Source organism: Fundulus heteroclitus, chromosome 7, assembly GCF_011125445.2.
Source record: "Fundulus heteroclitus isolate FHET01 chromosome 7, MU-UCD_Fhet_4.1, whole genome shotgun sequence".
NCBI classification, from domain to species: domain Eukaryota; kingdom Metazoa; phylum Chordata; class Actinopteri; order Cyprinodontiformes; family Fundulidae; genus Fundulus; species Fundulus heteroclitus.
In genome coordinates this window covers 13,426,948-13,435,774 of record NC_046367.1, presented here as the reverse complement: position 1 = coordinate 13,435,774, position 8,827 = coordinate 13,426,948, and positions in this window count along the sequence as shown.

The following is an 8,827-nucleotide window of genomic DNA, read 5'->3' as shown; positions in this document are numbered from 1 at the left end:
CGTGGCTGTCAGTACGCCAACAACATGCCGAAGCGCAAATGTATGTTTACCGATGATTTATAAAAGAGTTTCCCCGCTTTCAGACCGGGTCGAGACAAATGGGAGGCCTTTATTGTGCTATTCATTCATTACAGGAATTGTTAAGCATTTTTTAATAAATAAATTTTGAATAAAATTATCATTTGTTATTGGAGTTATTGCTGTTGACTTTTACTGAAAAGCATTTTTAATAAACCAACTGTAAATATCATGTTATTGTAGGATTACGTAGGCCTATGTTAAGTGAGTGCATGCCACAGACATCTCTATGCATGGGAACAGAGATTCCCATCCCCCCCCCCCCCCCCCCCTCCCCCCCCCCCCCCACCCCGTTCCAAGGTGTCCTGGTTTTCCCAAATGAAAATATGGTCACCCTAAATAAAGTCAATCAAAATGGATTAATTGAGAGGTAGCAATGCTTAAGAAATCAGTTCACAGTTGGTTAGGAATCTTATTGACATCACAATTAACCATCACAATCAACATGTCAGCACTTTGAGGTAACAGCATTGAAAGGACATGGCTGAATAGCTCTGAGGTAGCAAAACTAGTGTACCGAAACAGACCTAAAGCCAAGATGGGGAACGCTTCTGGAAAAACTAGCCGCTAGCAATGTATATGCACGGTTAGCTTCTAACTTGTTCTAGTGCACTGATCTCTATTTATTCACTGGATATCCGATTGGCCTAAAACCTGAAGTCACTTGCCGCCATCTCAGTACTCCCTACTCTCACGGAATCACGCCATAAACATGCCGACGTGTGTAGTTACTTGCAATGTTATTAAAGGTAGAAATATGTGTGTGTGTGTGCATACACACGCTGTGTATGTAATGTATAGATATACTTGTACACTTGAGTGTGAATGACAGTACATGAATCTTGTAATAGCATTTGCATTTTCTACAATCAGAACATATATTAACCATGAGTGCTCTTTTATCGTTGGGAGTTTCCAGGTGTTTTTTGGACATTGAAGTATAATAGTGCATTTCTTGTTGTTACTATGAGCAGAAAGCAAAATATAAATTTGATGTTTTTTTGCAAAATTTATGTGCTGTAGCACACGTATTGTTTACATTCCGAATGTTCGTAACCAAGGAGTACCAATATGGCAGCTGGTGACTTCTTAGCAACGTTTACTACCAATCGGATACCCAGTGAATAAACAGAGATCAGTGTTCTAGTGCCGGTAGCACTCGACAGACGGCAGCTAAGCTTATGTTATGTTATAACTGCTTGTGGCTAACCGCTTCAGGATGCTTGGGCCCCTACCCAAGATGGTGACTATGACGGCATATGACCTCCGTCCTTGCGTGCAGTGTGTAAGGAGGCTGTACTGATGACATATGACCTCCGACCACGTGTCATGCACAAAATAGCGGCTCCGAGATCCCTGTCACTACCCCATCCGTACCGCTAGCACGATCCGTTCCATCAGTTCATTTGTGCATGCGCGAACAGAATAGCTTCCGGGTAGGCAATATTTTGTTTTTCTTACTTTTTTATTCTTTTGTCTTTTTTCTTTTTGTATATCTTTGTATTTGCGTAAATATTGCATATTCTAAAAATTAGAAAAACAGAATTAAATAAAAAATAGTTAAATCGCCTTTCAAATGTTACTTTGACTGCTCTGAGCATGCGCAAATATACTTCACACAGTGTATACATTTAAATTTGTTTAAATATTTGATTTTCCGTAGAAAAAATAAAAAGGACGTCTCCACATTTTCTCGTTAAAGGTAAAAAAAATGGCAAAGTAAATTTGACTTTAATTAACTTACCAGAAATAAGATATTTATTATATATGTATTTAGTCTATAAGTTTTACAAATGTTCAATTTGATGTTTAAATAAGAATAATATGATTTTTTTGTGTCCCTGGGAAAGCAGCCTTTTCAATTTCAAGTCCAATCTAGAATATATTACATATTTAAGATGATTATGATTTGAAGTTTTCTTAAGGCACTTTACAGGATGTTAGGGCTAGACCTTTTCTTTAGATAAAACGTTAAGAAATAAGCAATGATTTGTTTTGTTTTTGTTTGTTTTTTTTAATAACAAAATGTTTTCCAGTTGTGGTTAGGGAAATAAAAATATATACACCATTGCTTAAAGTACATAAAAAACCCAGCTATAAACATCTATAGGAGTATATACAGTACATGTATTTGATTTCGAATAATCTTCAGTTTTTTTATCATTTATTTGATTTGCATATGCTTTTGTGTATTTTGTACTTAATAAATGTATTGTAATAATGTATGCCTTGGCTTTGCTATGTGTTCTTTATTCTATCCCCTGTTTGGTTTTTGTAAAAAAATAAACAATGTGGCTACTATAATGACGAGCTCTTCTCTTGTTTACAATATGTCCACCAGAGGGCGCTGAAATCTCAATCGATAATTATTACTTTCTAATAAAACAAGTTAGATCTGATATAGACACAGATTAGCAACAGACTTTTTGGTGGAGTATTAAAGAGATAAAGTTACTAATATGAGAAAAAAGTCATAGGAGAATACAGTAAAAAAGACAAAAGTTGTTATATTATGAGAAAAAACATCATATTATGAGAATTAAGGGGGAACATTTCCTGAATAGTCATAGTTTGCAGAACTATCTTAGTCCTGGAGTAATAGGGCCTGGTTAGATTCTTATGATTTATATTCTTTACGAGAATAAAGTCAGGAGAATGAAGCCAAAGGGATACGAAAATAAACTCTGAATATTACAAAGATAAAAATATTACAAATATAATGTATATTCTGACAATAAAGTCCCTCTGATACTGTCTTAGTGACTGAGTTTAACTGCAGATTTGCCACATTTAACATTGCGGACGCTCTGACGCATCCGCAGCTTAGGCAGAACCCACCCAACGAGGTGTCTACATACATAATGTCTATAGTAGTAACAATCCTAACAAACTCACTAGCCTAGCATGTTTGAACGTAGGGCTGTAGCAGTTGGGGGAAAGGCTTCAACAAAATGCGGCAAAAATCCAAACAGAGGAAGACAAAGAGAGAGAGAGAAAAGGGAAGAAATATGCAAAAGAGATCTAATTTCAGTCGATTGGCACGGCTAGTTTATCATCAACAAAACCCACACCAGGGTTTCCCTGGTGTGGGATTAAAGTCATTAAATGAAATTATCTGTAGCATTAAAAATGCCTTATTTTTTTCTAAAAAAATACCTTCATAAAAACAGTTTTGTCAGATATATTATATCAGATATAAATGATTTGACGTGTTTGCGCGGAACCAAACACACTGAACTGCTTCTGGTTGATCGTAAGGCCGTACGTTTTTACAATGTTCGGAAAAGAAGCTTGAGGCGGACAAAGAGCTAGAGAATGAGAAAATGCAAATTTCAACAAAAGTGGGTGGAAAACGAGGCATTCTGGACATGGCTGCAGCCTGTCGACAGTAAAAATGACAAAGTATTTTGCCGTGTTTGTAAAAAAAAAAAAAGCTGAACAATGGGTGTCAATGCTTTACGGTGTCACATGAAGTTGGACAGGCAGTGGTGTAGTCCAGGGTACACGCGGGTATACGGCGTATACCCACTTATTTTTCAGTCATCATTGCCTATATCAACTTCTTTAGTGATATTTGTGTCTTTTTTTGGGCGCGCAGTAAGACAGGTATTCAGCGTTTAAACATTGCGCGCACGTTCCAAATCTGTTTGCCGCATGCTCAACTCTGATAAACTCTTCTCAACCCACTGTCCAGTCCCTTGGTTCCGTGTCTGCCCGTGACCTGCTACTTCCACGCCCAACACCAGCTGTGCGCTCGCTGGATTCTGTCCGCACGCTTGTGACTTCAAAAACTGTCCACCTCACCAGCCAATCATTTCTTTCCATCCAATCAGAGTATGGCATGCAAATACTGCATTCAGATGAATTAAATCAAAATACTGCAGCTTTTGGCAGAAATTACTAAACATAATGTTGGGATTGAAGAAAAAACAACAACCAATAAACAGTTTAATATTTTAGCCTAAAATATTTAGATTAAAATAATTCCTTGAGTTACTAAGTGAGGTGTGAAAAATCTTTTTGTCTCTTTTCTTTCCAGCTTCTTGGAGGTGATGCAAAAGTTTCTTGTCATCATAATCATCATCATTGTCATCATTATTTAAAGAGCACTTTAACACGAGGTAAAACAAAATAACATCTAGTAAAATGGCTTGGGTAAAGACTCAACAATTTTAAAAAAACAACAACAATAATAATAATAAGCTGTTTAAATCCTTAAAAACAAACTCTAAGATAAACAGGTAACCAGTGAAGGGAGGCCAGGAGGGGGTAATGTGCTTTTATGTTTTTCCATTAAAAGGTGTGCAGCAGCATTTGAACCAGCTGCAGACATCTGAGTGAGGACAGACCGATTCAGAGGTAAGAACGTGAGGAGAGTGGTGAGGACAGCAGAAGGGATCATCAGGGCTCCTCTTCACTCTATTAAGGACATTTCATCCCAGCGCTACATGTCCGGAGCCCGTAACATCATCAGAGATCCCTCACACCCCCACCATGGACTGTTCTCCCTGCTGCCCTCTGGGAAGAGGTTCTGCAGCATCCGCTGCAGGTCCACCAGGTTTTGCAAAAGCTTTTTCCCTGTTGCCATCAGACTGTTGAACTATAAACTGGACTCTGCACCACATCTGTACATTTGCACATCTGCGTCACCACATCTCTATCTGGCATTACTAATGCTGCCGAACTCTTAGTTTCCCTTTACACAACGGAAATGCATTTTTGCACGAATGCCTTTTTGCACCATTATTTTGCACATTATCCTGCATAATGTGAAGGCACAGTGTTTTTCTCCTGCACTGTTATATGTTAACATTTTGATCACTGCTGCACTTTATATTGCAATGTTGCTTTATTCCACCTGGAATCCGACTATACTGCTATAAGCTGTATGCAATGAAATTTCGTTCTGTATGCACTCTGTACATACAAAATAAAGAATAAAGTTGTCTAAGTCTAAACATTCATTGTCAGTGTGTCTAAATCAGGGGTCACCAACATGGGGCCCGCGGGCACCAAGTAGCCCCTGAGGACCACATGTGGGGCCCACAAGCCTGTTCTAAAAATAGCAGCATCCACCTGTGAGCTGCATCTAAAACTTTAATTTATTCTGTTACTCTTCTTGTTTATTCACACTTTCATTTATATAGATTTAAAATCGACAATATCGACAACAAAGCATGAAAAAAGTGTTTATTTTACATAAAGTTAAGGTGAACTCTGACTCTTCTAGTTCAAAGGTCGGTACTGGTAGCCTTCGTATGACAACACCAATGAAGTAGCTCTCGGTTTCAAAAAGGTTGGGGAGCCCTGGTCTAAATCAACAGGATCAACACTTCTTTGGGTGTTTCAACTGGTATATTTGACAATTCATGATTTGCAAAGACAAAGAGATTTGAGTTTTGATGTCCTCCTTGTCATTAACTTTCTCTTTCTATAGATTCTCTTTCTCATTCAATTTAGGATTTTCCATATGCCTTTTCATATAGGTCTATATTGAAAAACCTACAGTAAAGTAATGAAATGTTGATTCTGGATGTAGTGTAGGAATTCCTTCAATATAAACCAAATAAAATTTTACATTACCTGCCAAAAGATGGATAAAATCTTTAAAAAAAGAGACAACAGTACTTTCACCCCTCACGTAGTAGCTCAAGGAAATATTTTAATCTAAATGTTTTAGGCTAAATATCTTAGGCTAAGATGAGTAAACCCTAGTGATGGATTTTTGGGTAAACTAAATAGAGCAGTGTTACATGTCATTGTTTCTAAAACAGCATTTTTCTGAGCTGCGTCTAAAAGGGCAAACATTGAGAGTATACCCACTTCTCGAGGGACCACTACACCACTGCAGACAGCCACAGATCAGCTGGGGCAGACAACAGCTAACAATGTCAAGTTACTTTTCTGTAACCAACGCAGTCAGGTCCGCATTAGCTACACAGCACAGCAGCAGCAAGCTTTACTGCCACTAACGTCGGGATATCAGACGGTCTTCGAACAACATTTGGATCCAATGCAACACTGCATGCGGAGGTGCTTTGTTGTCTGAACACAGCCATCAACAAGTACTCTCTCATTCATATATATATATATATATATATATATATATATATATATATATATATATATATATATATATATCATCCAGCATACTTCATTTAAATAAAACTCTTAAACTTTAGTTCTAAAAATAGCAAACTTTTTTATATATATATATATATATGTATATATATATATATATATATATATATATATATATATATATATATATATATATATATATATATATAAAGTTTGCTATTTTTAGAACTAAAGTTTAAGAAGTTTGGAAGACGCTGTGATAGAGCGCAGCTGGTTTTTTAGTGAGACAGGTAATCAGCATTTACATTTAAAAGCAGGTAGATCGCTGAGTGTATCAGATCCCAGGCTGATGATTCCCGCAGAGGTATGTTTAACATTGCGCGTAAGGTGAGTTTAGAATTATTTCTGATTTCTCCTCTTGATTATTGGCCAGCATAGACTCTTACTCTTAATATGGTCATGTTTGTACAGTAAAAAGAAACTGACGATCTCTGTCCATAGAAATTTGTGAGTTCAATAAACTGTATTTAATTTGCAACGGTGCATCTGGTAACTCTTAAAAACCTATCTGTGTGGTCTGCTAAAAAAAAGATTTAAGGTCCCCCACACATGACAAACTGTACCCAAGGTCACACATACTTTGAGAAACATTTCCAAGTAGTTTGACTATGCCCTTTGCACAGTTTATATTTTTGATATTTGTGTGCTTCTGCTTGCTTCTACTGACCACTTTGCTGGTGGACCACTCACTGTGTGAAAATAGGAGATATTTTTGTCCATCCTAAAAATACATACATCAAGAAAACGTAGCTTGCAGATTGTGGCCGCTAAATGGAGATTTCGGGACAGAATTAGAGGAAACTCAGTTCTGCCAGAGCACGTCTTATGTATGTGTGACAATCCTGAAGAATTTATCTTTTTTAGCTACTGTCGGTTCAGTCATGAATAAGATCTGTAAGGGGTTCCCAAACGTTTTTAGCCGCGCACCCCCTTCCGTGTCCCAGCCAGGTTGATGCACCCCCAAGATAAAAAAAATAAATAATAATAATAATAATTAATAATAAAATATATATATATATATATATATATATATATATATATATATATATATATATATATATATATATATCAATGTAACGAAGCTTCTAAATCCGAGTCTGACGTACAATTTACGCCACATATACAAACACGAAGTAATTTGATTTGTCCGATGGCGAGCGAGCGAGAACTGATAAAGCAGCACAGAGTAACATGTTATGCCATAATAACGCCATGATAAATAATTGATCTCGGATTGAATTCTGAACTGTGGTATGGGGAAGGTAACAGGAATTCCGTCCTGCTGCAACATGAGACCCTCAAGGCTTGGACGGCCCTTCTTCTCACCAGGAGTCAGCTGTGACCCCTCCTTACAGATAAAGCACAGACACAGACCCTCACAGCACAGACACAGACCCTCTCTTCTTCAGCTCTCTTCTCCACACACTCCTCCATCAACAGAGGACCAGCACAGTGTTGCCAACTCAGTGACTTTGTCGCTATATTTAGCGACTTTTCAGACCCCTCCAGCGACTCTTTTTCAAAAAAGCGACTAGCGACAAATCTAGCGACTTTTGGAGACTCTTACGTGAAAGCACGTATCGTTCCTACTCTTGTCCTCCAGCGGCAGGTGCTGCCGTGGGGCGCCTCCCCCGTCCCAACCCCGTTCTCCCGCTACCGCAGGAGTCCCTCTCAGCGCTGCAGTCAGAGCCACAGCATGTTTACCCTCAGCGTCCAGACTGCAAATGAAGCACGCATGCGCCGGGATTGACGGCGCAGGTTGATCATAAATAACTGAATTTGAAATATTTTATCTTAAATAAATAACGGCATTTGATTCACAGAGCCACGTGTTCATGTTTTACCGTGATTTGTAGGCTCCTTGGTGGACCACAAGAGAAAAAAGAAAATGTTAAAAAAAAGTTGAAAAGAAAAAAATTGTAACTCCGCCATAGTGTCTCTTTATGGTTCATTTTGCCATACCCGGGTAAAGGAGGAGGGTTAGGAGGGTTAGTATTGTAATAAAATAAACAATAATAACAATAAATAAACATTAATGGACAGAAAAAGTAGCTCTATATATTTTGAGTGTTTTTACTCACTTTTTGTCTCTCTCAACGTTATTTCTCGCACAGCGTCAATAACATGCACATCACATCATGTGGCAGATTATGCAAATTAGGCGATGACGTCATTCAGCGACTTCTAGCGACTTTTAGACCAGCCAATAGCTACTTTCCTTACTGAGGAGATGGCAACACTGGACCAGCACTCAAGGGGGGGCATGTGACTGGAAGCCTGCAGGAGCCATGCATGGGGCTGGAACAGGCCCCGAGCTGAGTGAGAATGAACCTTTCTGAAACTCAGTTCCTCCCTGGCATAGGGAGAAACTGCTAGCTGATTCAAAGATAAGTCTCTCACTTCTGCTTAAAACAGATAACGAAGTGAAGGAATCCGTCTATGCCGGCTTTGTTTGGCTTTCTCGGTGGTGTCATAGAACACTGCAGGGACCAGACCCCGACCACGCTGTTAGCTAATGCTGCACAGCTGAACGCTAGCCGCCAACGACAAGCCAAAAGCTTCCTCCTTCAACGCTCCTTCCGTGAATGGCCAAAACTGGACAGAACTG